The sequence below is a fragment of the Apium graveolens genome, chromosome 10 (genome assembly GCF_009905375.1).
Source record: "Apium graveolens cultivar Ventura chromosome 10, ASM990537v1, whole genome shotgun sequence".
Lineage (NCBI taxonomy): Eukaryota > Viridiplantae > Streptophyta > Magnoliopsida > Apiales > Apiaceae > Apium > Apium graveolens.
This window is the reverse complement of record NC_133656.1, coordinates 124,471,720-124,485,719: the sequence shown is the minus strand read 5'-3', so window position 1 is coordinate 124,485,719 and position 14,000 is coordinate 124,471,720. Positions and strand designations below refer to the sequence as shown.

General features: G+C 40.1%; 1 non-coding gene across 1 annotated transcript; it reads left to right on the top strand.

The window, feature by feature from the left end:
- Positions 1-9,729: 9,729 nt before the first annotated feature.
- On the top strand, positions 9,730-9,836 carry LOC141694876 (small nucleolar RNA R71). The gene has a single exon (XR_012564157.1). It is a non-coding gene; the product is annotated as a small nucleolar RNA R71 (small nucleolar RNA).
- The last annotated feature ends 4,164 nt before the right edge of the window (positions 9,837-14,000 follow it).

Sequence of the window (14,000 nt, the reverse complement as noted above, 5' to 3'; positions counted from 1 at the left end):
ATTGTTTCAGCTGGATTTTTTTTAAGAAAATCGTAACCGAAGCATCGAAATTAACCCCAAAATTAACTTTATAAAAAAAGCATAATTGCATTTTAAGTTGTAAAGTTGTATATCGTATTTGATTTACGGGTTTTGTTTTGGAGGTTATTGGCTGGAATAGACATCTAGGGTGGTGTTTAATGGCGGAGAAAGGTTATTCGTGGTGGTGTATGAACTTGTATGATGACTCCTCAAGAAATAATAGGCTTTTCTTTATTCTACGACAAGTGTCCACTCATATCTCATACAAGTGCCTACGTACCCTATTTATAGGGATCAATCCTCACGTAGTTCTTGGGGAACAAGTTACATGGCTAAGGTTAGGTTTTTTGACCCATGCAGCCCAAGCCCATTTCCAAATGAGGCCTTCAGCCAATTAGTCACGCAAATCCCGACCGACCACACACGGCTCCTACAATCTCGCGGCATCTCCGCATTTATTCCCATGATTATAGGAACGTGTGTTAGCCGCTAAACACGCGCTAATAATACACGTAAGTATACGCGTTCGCAAGTAATATAGAATCTTTTCTAGTTCGTTCCCACAGAGACTGGCTTGGTTAACTAATTAATTTATGCACTTAAGTAACAATGTATGGTTATTATTCAATGCTAAGACGATAACAAATTGAGGTTGTTTATAACTAAGAATTAAACTAACAATTATAACTAAGAGAATAAGAATGATTGAATTAATATATATGACAAACATGGGATTCTAACTTCATTAAATACTTCATTCAATAGCCTTATTGTTCTCAACCTTAGCATGCAATGGTGATGACACTAATCAGATAACACGGAACTGCTAAACGCCAATTTTCGTTGCATGAATAACATACTATCAAACATCCACAAAAGAGATAGAAGCTGAATAGACTCCAATTATATTGAGACCCTATATGTCTATAGAATTTGACAACATAACGGTTTAAGCACAAGTTATCTATCTTAATTACATAGGGCAAGTAAGATGTTTAAATTACCTACGAATCATGCATGACAAATACATGAACCTATGCTAGCATGGCAAGTTCTAAATCCTTAAATTCATTGTCGCTTCATTAAAGATTAACACACTATCTTATAAGTTCGCGACGCTCATAAGACGAATACGCACAACCAATACTAGGTTATCATACAATCACAACACACTAAGGCATCGAAACAAATTAACTAAAGAAATCTATAAATAAATCCGTTAGAACCCCACGATAACGATTAGCCCATAATCAGACTCATCATCAACGTGGGTTCCGATGAAAGCATGGTATAATTAACGTAGTCTTTATAACGAATAAACAAAACCAAGTACAAAACAATAGTAAGGTTCACAAGTAAGAAAACTAGCATCCAAGTTACAACTTAGAACAAAGATTCACAAGTAAAAACAAGATTTTCTTCGTCTTCGTTGAATCCGTGCTAAAACGGTCTTCTTACGGCTCTCCTTGCGTTCTGGTACGTCTTTCACTTGAAAACGTCCTTTATTTGAATATATATAGAAGCCCCATGCAATCCAGAAGCCCTCCAATTGTAATTATAATAAAATCAGGATTCTTTGAATCCGCACCGGCGCGGGCGCACGCTATTACAGCGCGCGCGCTGCCTTTCGGACATCCTGGCGCGGCCGCGCGCTTCACCAGCGCGGGCGGGCTTGACCAGCGCGGGCGCGCCTGACCAGCGCGGGCGCGCCTGACCATTGGAAAAAACTTCAGATTTCTGATTTTTTTTGCTGCTTCGAGTCGGCTTTCCACGAGCTTTTATTCCAACACCACCTTGACACCAAATTAGCACCAAAATAATGCTAATTGACCTGATTACCTAGATAATGCTTGAAATGCAAAAATACTAGAAAACACGTTAAAATACTTAACAACTTGAGTACAAATGCATCAATACAAAGCTTAATAGAGCATTATAAAGTGTCATAAATGCCGCTCAATATACCCCCAAACTTGAATCGATGCTTGTCCTCAAGCATAAACAGACTCAAAGAACAAGAAATAAAAATACATGATTGCAACTAATTTGAATGCAACGATCCCAATAGAATAACTAAACCAATCAACAAGAAACATCTCAACAAATGCAGTTACTCGCATAAAGATCAATCAAATCATACAAATCAATTTACAAATTAAAGACGTGCGTGTGTGCAAATGCTTACAGATATACTATCGCAACTAGATCAATAATCATGACTCACTACTCAACAAGGCAATCGCAAGGTTATAAATAAAATAAAAAGCTAGACTCAAAATAACTTATAACACTTCAATTCTTATATTGGAGTTTTATATGGATTCATGCTTTTATTCAAACAAAACAACACACATATGTTTATTTGATCGTGCAATGAGTGAGGTCCACAAAAGACTTATACAATAGTACCCATGTAGCGAGCGTTAGGTTAGCGGATCCCAGACTATAAAAGCCTGAGGTCACTAGGCACAAAGTCCCCTAAGAACTTAATAACTTGAGTACTAAGGAGCCCACTCGTGATTAATTATACATAACACTTATTCTTTTTTCTTCTTTTTTTTCCAATTTTCTGAACGAGTGTGTTTCGCTCCATCTCGTTCAACCCTAGACTACTCATATAAATATGAGCCGACTACTAGCCATTTGACATCTAGCCACAACAACTAGCAATAAATCCAATTTTTCTTCAATTTCTAAAAATCCATGCTATTTTATTATTAAGAGAATATCTTAAAATTCTAAATATAAATAAGCGATTAAACCTCGACAAACAAACAACCCATGATCATGATCTATCACTCTAGCAACCTATAAGACTTAGTGAAATATAATTGTCTCTAACATGCAAATTAATTCGACAAGACTTAACATCACTAAATACGACATCACTACACTAGCATCGATATCACAAATTAACTGGAAAAATCATCTAAGGGGTCATGTTATAATGCAAATGCATGAACTATATGAACAAACTAATATAAAACTACCAAAAATAATAAATAAAAAAACTACATGGTAAAATATGCACTATATGAACTAAACTATCATGAATATGTAAACTATATGTGACTCACACAAAACATATTCCTTCAATTACTACCCCCAAACTTAAAATATTCACTGTCCTCAGTGAATGTAATAGTAAGGAATTCAGGCATACCTAATCAGAATCAGGCTCCTCACCCTCAACGGGTGGAGTGTCAGGTGTGTCCGGAGGTGGATACATGGAATCCTCACCAAAAACTGGCCACTGGATGTCAACACCGGTGGCTCGAAAAGTTGTCCCCAATGCCTAGGTGAGATCACGTGCAAACCTATTGTGGATGTCATGCATCGCATCCATCCTCCTAGCCAGATGCCTGTACTGCATCATGCTCATGCCAGCTCCCATACCAGCTCCTTCATCCTCCTCATGTGCCTGCTGTGATGGCCCTGCTTCATCTCTAGCTGAGATCTCCATGCAGTCATGCTCGCCTGAGTAGCCCCAGCAGCTGGCCTCCCACCAGGTAGGTGGTCAAAAGTATAACCAAGCCCCTTCAGATCGGGCTTGCCTCCATCCCATTCTTGCATCTTAGCCAAAGTAGTGTTATCAATAGGAGTACTCGGGATTTGCAACTGCTCATGGGCGGGCCAATGAACATCAACTGTCACGCACAGCTTCGTCACAACGGACGCATACGAAATAGACCCCGTGGTACTCCCCCTCAAGAACTTCAGGATACCCTCATAAATTACCATCCCTAAATCCACATAATCGCCCTGAAGAATGCCCCATAACAGCCGTGCACGCTCCACAGTAATCTCATGCACATGCGAAGGTGGCATGATGTTAGCACAAATAAACGCGTTCCATGCACGGGAAAACCTGTTTATGCTGGAAGCCGGGAACGTAGAATACTCGGTCGTACCCCTCTTGATCTTCCAGTGAGTGTCGGGCTAGCACAGCGTAGCGATAATAAGATCCAGATCGAAGTCCTCTGGAGTCTTATCATTCCACGTGTCTTGCCCGACCTTCCTCGCGGGCTGCTAAATCACCGTCCTGATAGCCTCTGCACTGTATTTCACCGTCCTCCCTCGAACCACCATGAAGCCATTCTTCTCAGCCTTCGCGTTCGCATAGAACTCGTGAACAACACTCATGGGCACAGCAGTGGGTGCCTCACAAAAAGGAACCCAGCCCATCTCCAGAATCATTTCCAATAACTTACCATCCTTCCCTGATGGCAGAAAACCTCGCTCCTTGATGATCGGCTTCGAGAGAAGCCTCGTATACTCCGCTTCAGCCTCGGGAGTAGAGAACCTCGACCTTACACCACCCACACTTGAAGAATCAGTAGTGCTGCTGCTTACTTGTGTTCTTTGTCTCTTGGGTGCCATTGGAATTGAGTAGAGAGAATAAGAGTTGTGTTTGAGAGAGAATTTGTGTTTGAGAATTTGTGAAGTGGTGAAGAAGTTTGTGTATGAGGTGTATGTATATATAGGTGGTGAAAATAGAATTATATATGGAATAGAAGTTGGATTTGATTATGGGAATAATGAGAGTAATGAGTTTGATTTAGAGATGGAAATTTGGGATGTGGGGGAGTAAAATTCGGTTGGGAAATTGATTTTGTAGCAAAAATCCCGATTTCTCCCTTAAAACTGCCTTTTATTTTTTCCTGAGTCGGGACCTCGGCACGGTCGTGCGCTAGGACAACATGGGCATGCGCTACTTCTGCCAAACCGGCGCGGCCGCGCGCTGGAACAGTGCGGGTGCGCCGTGTTTCTGTGGTTTCAGCGCGGCCGCGCACTAGGACAGCGCGGGCGCGCCAGGCTTCTGTAGTCAGTCCTGAATTTTTTTTGTTTTTTTGATTTTTATGTGATTTTCCCTTTTCTTCTTGCTTCCTCTACTTACTAATGTACAACAAACTTGGGTTGCCTCCCAAGAAGCGCTTGTTTTACGTCGTTAGCTTGACGTAGATCTCGAGCTCAAACGGACAATAAAACGGCACTAACCACCTCGCGGTTTGCCATGTCACCATAGTAATGCTTCAACCTCTGACCATTTACCTTGAATGTTTGGCCCGGATCATTCTCAAAAATTTCCACCACTCCATGCGTAAACACAGTTTTGATTATGAAGGGCCCTGACCATCTTGACTTCAATTTGTCAGGAAAAAGATGGAGACGAGAGTTGAACAACAGAAATTGTTGCCCCGACATAAATGATTTGAGCACTAGACCCCGGTCGTGCCACCTCTTGACTTTCTCCTTATACATTTTGTGGTTCTCATAAGCTTGAAGTTGAAACTCGTCGAGTTCATTTAATTGAAGCATCCTCTTCTTTCCAGCTGAATCCAAGTCAAGATTCAATTTCTTCAAAGCCCAATATGCCTTATGCTCGAGCTCCACAGGCAAATGATACCCCTTACCATAAACCAACTGAATGGCGATATTCCCAATGGAGTCTTATATGTTGTTCGATACGCCCAAACTGCTTCATCAAGTTTCAAAGACCAATCCTTCCTCGATGGACACACAATTTTCTCTAAAATGCGCTTGATCTCTCTATTAGATACCTCGGCTTGACCATTTGTTTGAGGATGATAAGCCGTAGCAATGCGATGATTCGCATTATACCTTTGCATCATAGTAGTGAACTTGCGGTTACAGAAATGCGACCCCTCATCACTGATTATGACTCTTGGAGTTCCAAATCTTGTGAATATCTGCTTATGAAGAAAATTAAGCACCACTTTCGCATCGTTCGTTGGCAATGCCTTAACTTCAACCCATTTCGACACATAATCAACCGCCAACAAGATATACTGATTGTTACAGGATGAGATAAATGGCCCCATGAAGTTAATTTCCCAAACATCGAAGACCTCAACCTCGAGAAGCATATTAAGAGGCATCTCATCCCTCTTAGACATATTACCCACATGTTGACATCGATCACATTTCAAAACGAACTGGTGAGCATCTTTAAACAAGGTTGGCCAAAAAAAACCTGCTTGCAGAATACGAGCTGCTGTCTTTTCTCCGCCATAATGTCCTCCATAAGCCGTTGAGTGGCAATCTCACAAGATCCCCCCTGTTTCGCTATAAGGAATACATCTAATGATGATTTGGTCAGCTCCTTGTTGAAAAAGAAACGTCTCATCCCACATATACCACTTCACTTCATGGAGAAACTTCTTCCTTTGAGCATAAGATAAGTCAGGAGGCATGATATTACTCACAAGGTAGTTCACAGTGTCTGCAAACCACGGTTCTTCTTCTTGCACTCCAAACAGCTGCTCGTCGGGAAAAGACTCATTTATCAATGTCTTATCCAATGAAGTAGCATTAGGGTTCTTTAAACGCGAGAGATGATCAACGACTTGATTTTCAGTCCCCTTTCTGTCCTTGATCTCTAGTTCAAATTCTTGAAGCAAAAGAACCTATATAATCAATCTAGGCTTTGAGTCCTTCTTTGAGACGAGATAACGAATTGCAGTGTGATCAGTGAAAGCTGTCACCTTAGTCCCAAGTAGATAAGATCGAAATTTCTCAAAACCATAGACAATAGCTAAAAGTTCTTTCTCCGTAGTAGTATAATTCAGTTGAGCACCATTTAGGGTCTTGCTAGCGTAGTAGACCACATGAAATATGTTGTTCTTCCTCTGCCCAAGAACTGTTCCAACTGCATAGTCACTTGCATCGCACATCAGCTCAGAAGGTACAGACCAATCGGGTGCAGTTATGACATGTGTCGTGATTAAACTCTTCTTCAATGTTTCGAAAGCTGCAAGGCACTCGTCATCAAACTTGAAAGGGACGTCTTGCTCTAGAAAACTGCACAATGGCTTAGAAATCTTAGAGAAGTCTTTGATGAAACACCTATATAAACCCGCATGACCAAGAAAACTGCGAATTCCCTTAACAGAAATAGGAGGAGGAAGATTTCCAATAACCCCCACCTTGGCTTTGTCCACCTCAAGACCTTTACTAGAAACTTTGTGCCCAAGAATAATGCCCTGTCGCACCATAAAGTGACATTTCTCCCAATTGAGAACCAAATTGGTCTCAACACACCTCTTGAGAACGTGTCCAAGATTTTGCAAGCATTCATTAAAAGAATTGCCAAATACAGAGAAGTCGTCCATGAACACCTACACAGTCTAGCCAATCATATTAGAAAAAATGGCCATCATACATCTCTGAAATATGATTGGTGCACCACACAGACCAAAAAAACTCATCTGAAGGCGAAAGTACCAAATGGACAAGTGAAGGTAGTCTTCTCCTGATCTTCTGGAGCGATACAAATCTGATTGTAACCAGAATAGCCATCAAGAAGACAGTAGTACTCTTGACCAGCCAATCTATCAAGCATCTGGTCAATGAAGGGAAAAGGGAAGTGATCCTTCCTAGTGGCCTTGTTCAACTTTCTGTAGTCCATGCAAACTCTCCACCCCGTGACTGTTCTTGTAGGAATAAGTTTATTCTTCTCATTTGCTACCACAGTAATTCCACCTTTCTTTGGCACACATTGAACCGGGATTACCCATGAACTGTCAGAAATAGGATAGATGATCCATTCATCTAGCCACTTAAGAATTTCTTTCTTCACTGCTTCCTTCATGATCGGATTAAGTCTTCTTTGCTACTCAACTGTAGGCTTGCTACCTTCCTCTAGCAGAATTTTATGCATTCAATAAGAAGGGATGATTTCCTTGATATCTGTTATAGTCCAACCAATTGCCAATTTGAACTCTCTTAGAAGCCTCGGGTGCTTTTCCTCGTCACTACCTGAAAGGTCAGATGCAATAAAACAGGAAAAATAGATGCATCACCTAAAAACGCAAACCTCAAATGCTCAGGTAAAGGCTTAAGCTTAAGAGTGGGAGCTTCCTCAATGGATGGCTTGAGGCGTTTATGAGCTTTGTTCAATTCCTCCATTCTAAGATATTCAAAAGACATATCAATCTTCCTCTTCTAGGGAGAAGCATTCAAATATTGTAATTGTTCGTCACCTTCATCATCTTCACTATCTGAATGTCCCAATAAGGCTTTTCCCCAATAAGGCTTTTTCTAAGACATCAGACCTTAGCAATTGATCAAGTTCTGAACTAACCACAGAATCGACCAACTCCACCTTTAAGCACTCCTCATTTTCCGTAGGAAATTTTATAGCATTGAACATATTAAAAGTTACATCCTGATCCAACACTCGCATTACGAGCTCACCCTTCTGTACATCTATCAAGGTTCGGCAGTCGCCAAGAAAGGTCTTCCCAAAATTATGGGAATCTTCTTATCCTCCTCGAATCAAGAATGACGAAATCAGCAGGGAAGATGAGTTTATCAACCTTGACCAATACATCCTCCAGAATACCTCGCGAATATGTAATAAAACGGTCGGCCAATTGCAAAGTCATATAAGTTGGTTTTGGATCAGGTAAGTCCGACTGCTTGAAGATTGATAAAGGCACCAGATTGATGCTAGCTCCCAAGTCACATAAGCATTTGTCAAAACACACTTTTTCAATAGTACACGGAATAGTGAAACTTCCTGGATCTTTAAGCTTCGGAGGTGACTTTTGTTGCAGCACAACACTGCATTCCTCCGTGAGAGCGACTGTCTCTAAATCATCTATCTTCACTTTCCGAGAAAGAATACCTTTCATAAACTTTCCGTAACTAGGCATCTGCTCAAGAGCCTCAGCAAAAGGTATGTTGATATGAAGTTTCTTGAATACCTCCAGAAACTTCTCAAATTGTTTGTCCAGCTTTTTCTTCTGCAACCACTTAGGAAAAGACGGTGGAGGATAGATTTGTTTATCCCCTGTATTACCTTCAGGAGGAGTGTGCTCAACAGTAGTCTTCCTTGGTTCCACTTCTACTTCCTGCTGCTCTACTTCTTTCTTAGCCCCAGCTTCTTCAATCAACACTTGAGTTTGTTCGAGATTCGTAACCTTTCCAGACCTCAAAGTAATTGCCTTTACCTGCTCCTTAGCTTCCTTCCTTCCTGGCACTTCAGTGTCACTAGGACAGTGTACCAGGCTGACGATTTATCAAGGCATTGGTAATTTGCCCAATTTGATTTTCCAAGGTCTTGATAGAAATAGCTTGACTCTTGCACATAAGCTTCAACTCCTCTAATTCAGATTTTTCATTAGCTTGTTGCAGCTGAAGTTGTTGTCTTGGTGCATATTGCGGTTGCTGAAAACCAGGAGGGTTGTACTGCTTAGCTGAATACTGTTGATAAGGCTGTTGAACCGCATTCTGACCGTTGCTCTAACTGAAATTAGGATGATTTTGGTTATTGGGATGATAAGTGGATGGCACAGGTTGTTGCGAACGCTGAAAATTGCTCACGAACTGAGCTGATTTACTAGAAATTGCGCACTGATCAGTCTCATGGGCACCATCACAAAGCTTACAGACGTTAGCGATTTGATTAACCCCATGATTAGCCAAAGTATTGACCTTCATCGTCAAAGCCTTAAGTTGGGCAGCTATAGCAGTTGCTGCATCCAACTCCAGAATTCCTGTTACTTTTCCCCGAGTCAGTCTCTGAGAAGGATTCTAGTTTTCATTAGCAGCCATCAGTTCAATCAATTCATAAGCTTCATCGTAGCTCTTAGCCCACAAGGCTCCTCATGATGCTGTATCGAGCATGGGTCTAGAAGTAGCACCTAATCCATTATAGAACAGTTAATAATCATCCAATCATGCATGCCATGGTGTGAGAACTTCCTTAGCATCTCCTTATATCGATCACAAGCCTCATACAGAGATTCTCCAGTTTGCTGAGCAAACTGAGTAAGAGCATTCCTGATTGCAGCAGTCTTCTCCATAGGGAAGAATTTAGTGAGAAACTTTTGAGCAAGATCTTCCCAAGTGGTGATAGACCCTGTCGGTATAGCATCTTCAGTTACATCATTGAACTTGAACGTGTCGCAGATCTCGATGAAATCCCTGATGTGCATGTTGGGGTCTTCAGTAGGAGAACCCCCAAACTGAACCGAGTTCTGTATCATTTGAATCGTGCTCGATTTGATCTCAAAAGTGTTAGCCCTGATGGCTGGCCTGATGATGCTTGACTGAATGTCATTGATCTTAGGCTGAGAATAGTCCATCAAAGCCTTAGGATTTTTTGCTTGATCTCACATCACTACTAAAACTAGTTCTTTGACTTTCTCTTCTTCTTCTACCTTCTTTTCTTCTTCAAAAACTTCTTTTCGAACCACCACAACTTCTTTATCAGGTTTATCCAGTGTTCTCTTACGAGTACGCGAACGCGTATGCATACACCCTCGCTAGAGTGCCCGAAATAAGACAAGGAAACAGATAGTAACAATGTCTGAGGCAATGAACTTTAACGACCACTGTTGGAAAATACATAAACTAAAAATTAACACTGCAGTCCCAAACAGCGGTGCCAAAAACTTGTTAGTCGCTAAACACGCGCTAATAATACACGCAAGTATACGCGTTCGCAAGTAATATAGAATCTTTTCTAGTTCGTTCCCACAGAGACTGGCTTGCTTGACTAATAAATTTATGCATTTAAGCAACAATGTATGGTTATTATTCAATACTAAGACGATAACAAATTGAGGTTGTTTATAACTAAGAATTAAAATAACAATTATAACTAAGAGAATAAGAATGATTGAAATAATATATATGACAAACATGGGATTCCAACTTCATTAAATACTTCATTCAATAGCCTTATTGTTCTCAACCTTAACATGCAATGGTGATGACACTAATCAGATAACACGGAACTGCTAAACGCCAACTTTCATTACACGAATAACATACTATCAAACATCCACAAAAAAGAAAGAAGCTGAATAGACACCAATTATATTGAGACCCTATATGTTTATAGAATTTGACAACATAATATTTTAAGCACAAGTTATCTATCTTGATTACATAGGGCAAGTAAGATGGTTAAAATTACCTACGAATCATGCATGACAAATACATAACGAATCATGCATGACAAATACATGAACCTATGCTAGCATGGCAAGTTCTAAATCCTTAAATTCACTGTCACTTCATTAAAGATTAACACACTATCTTATAAGTTCGTGATGCTCATAAGACGAATATGCACAAGCAATACTAGGTTACCATACAATCACCACACACTAAGGTATTGAAACAAATTAACTAAAGAAATCCATAAATAAATCCGTTAGAACCCCACGATAACGATTAGCCCATAATCAGACTCATCATCAACGTGGGTTCCGATAAAAGCATGGTATTATAAACGTAGTCTTTATAACGAATAAACAAAACCAAGTACGAAACAAGAGTAAGGTTCACAAGTAAGAAAACTAGCATCCAAGTTACAACTTAGAACAAAGATTCACAAATAAAAACAAGATCTTCTTCGTCTTCGTTGAATCCATTCTAAAATGGTCTTCTTACGGCTCTCCTTGCGCTCTGGTACGTCTCTCTCTTGAAAACGTCCTTTATTTGAATATTTATAGCAACCCCATGCAATCCAGAAGTCCTCCAATTGTAATTACAATAGAATCAGGATTCTTTGAATCCGCACCGGTGCGGCCGCGCGCTATCACAGCGCGGGCGCGCTGCCTTTCTGACATCCTGGCTCGGTCATGCGCTTGACCAGCGCGGGCACGCCGGACCTCTGGAAAAAACTTCAGATTTCTGATTTTCTTTGCTGCTTCGAGTCGGCTTTCCACGAGCTTTTATTCCAACACCACCTTGACACCAAATTAGCACCAAAACAATGCTAATTCACCTAATTACCTAGATATTGCCTAAAATGCAAAAACACTAGAAAACACGTTAAAACACTTAACAACTTGAGTACAAACGCATCAATTCAAAGCTTAATAGAGCATTATAAAGTGTCATAAATGCCACTCAACAGTGTGTTGGCCCCAAAATTTATGAATAACTCAACCGTCTGTGAGTCATTATCCATGATGCAGCTAGAATTTGCAAGATGCGAGCCGACCTGGTCATCTCGGCTCTCATCAAAAAGAATTACTCAAAAAAACGGAGAGGTGAGCCATCCGGTCTCTCCCTTGTCTGATGTTATGCCAATTCATCATTAGTTTTTTCCAACTCGCATGACCCTTTCATGTGATTTAACCCCGCGATTTAAAGAATATTAAATTATCTTATTCACTAGATGCGAGCCCATGAGCCCAGCACGCGGTGTCCATTTATCGTATGCCATGCCTTCATGCAGTGGGCCTGCAGCCCATTCATCCAAGATCAGGTGATGCGAGCCGGCCTGGCCACCTCGGACCATACTAACTGTAATAACCCCAATTTTTGGAATTTTTGAAACCCTTATGAATAGTGATTTTGCTGATTATGCTGAATAAGAAAACTTTTCATGCCACACTATGTAGGGGTTCTGTTATTGATATTCTGAGATTTTATTAGTACTCTATATGGTATATAAGTGTATGTAAAGATCGTCAGAATCCAATTCCGAACACTTTGATTTTTCCCGGAAATCCACCAGATACAGAAAGAAGTGAGTATAAGGTAACAAGATAAATAGGATTTGAATTCAAGGATTTTAAGAGGGGATCATAAAAAGGAATATAAAATATTGAGGAAGGTTTAGGGGAACCCAAGTGATAAGATCCCGGATATGATTCCTCAAACGATAAACGAGAACGAAAGTTAAGCGAACCGTATAACAGATCAGTGGTCATTAGGCAAGCAATTAGGAGTTAATCAAGGAGGTTAGGGATGATGATGTCATCAAACCAACAAGAAGAAGACAAGTGTAACAAGATGACCTAAGCTTGATGACCTAAGCATGACAAGTGGGAAGGATTGGTTGGTTGATTGTGAGCCACACATTTTTCACCATGGTAAAAATTTAATTTAATTCCAAGACAAAAGGAAGCAACCAACCAACAAATATCATAACACAAATACAAATTGAAAGTTGACTTTCCCATTTCAAGAAGAAAGCTCTCGGCTACAACAAACCCAGCAACTTCAAACTGCCATATCTCCTTCAATACTCATTCAAATGTTGTGTTATATAGCTCGTTGGAAAGGTATTGAGATGGCCTACAACTCTTGTTCACAAGTCTCTTCCAAATAAGCATGGTAAAACCCTCGTTTTTACAGTTCTTTAAATCGGACTTTTAGAAACTTCAAAGCCTAACTTTGTGTTCTTGATTTCTTTGGAAAGATCAAGCTTGTAGGAGGCTCCATAAGGCTTTCTAGTAACTTTCCACCCTCCAAGAAAGGTATAAATCTTCACACCGTTTAGTAATAAGTTTGAATATTGAAGTTTGGAGATGGTTTGAATGGATGAGTAGTAATTTGAATGATAAGCATGATTCGAGCTTAATTGTTAAGTAGTTTAGTTGAATTTGGAGATGTTATAATATATGATTGGATTGAGATCCTTGAGCTTATTATGACTGAAATCAGTAGCATTGATGTGTATCTTGAGTTGTTGTTGATTGGTAGTTGGATTGATATAATTTGGAATGGTAAAAAATTTGGAAATCGCGTAAACATAGCCGTCGTAATGTCCGATTTACTTTAGACTGCTTTTGTTCATAACATTAGGACCCGAGAACTCCCTGCTAGGTTTTGACCATTGCCATGTTTAGATAGTTCATGTTACGAGCTTCGTTTTGATATGTGGTTCGTTTGATTCCGATGTACGGTTTAGGAGAAACGGCCGTTTTAAGTATCGACATTTCGCGAATGAAACATTACCCCTCGCCTTACTTTAAAACATAGGTTAAAGACCTTAAATGACTAATTGGAGTATGAAACATTTATGTAAAGTGTAATAGGAAATTGGTAAGACACTCGCGAAGGAATCGCCTTAAAACTCGTAATGGTTAATTTATTAAAAATGGTGGAGCCGAGGGTACTCGAGCGACTTAAGAGAATCAGTAAGCGCAAAGCGAGCGTTAGAGTCTAATTTGGTTAAAGTATAGATTTACAAGTGACTTCGGTTTAAT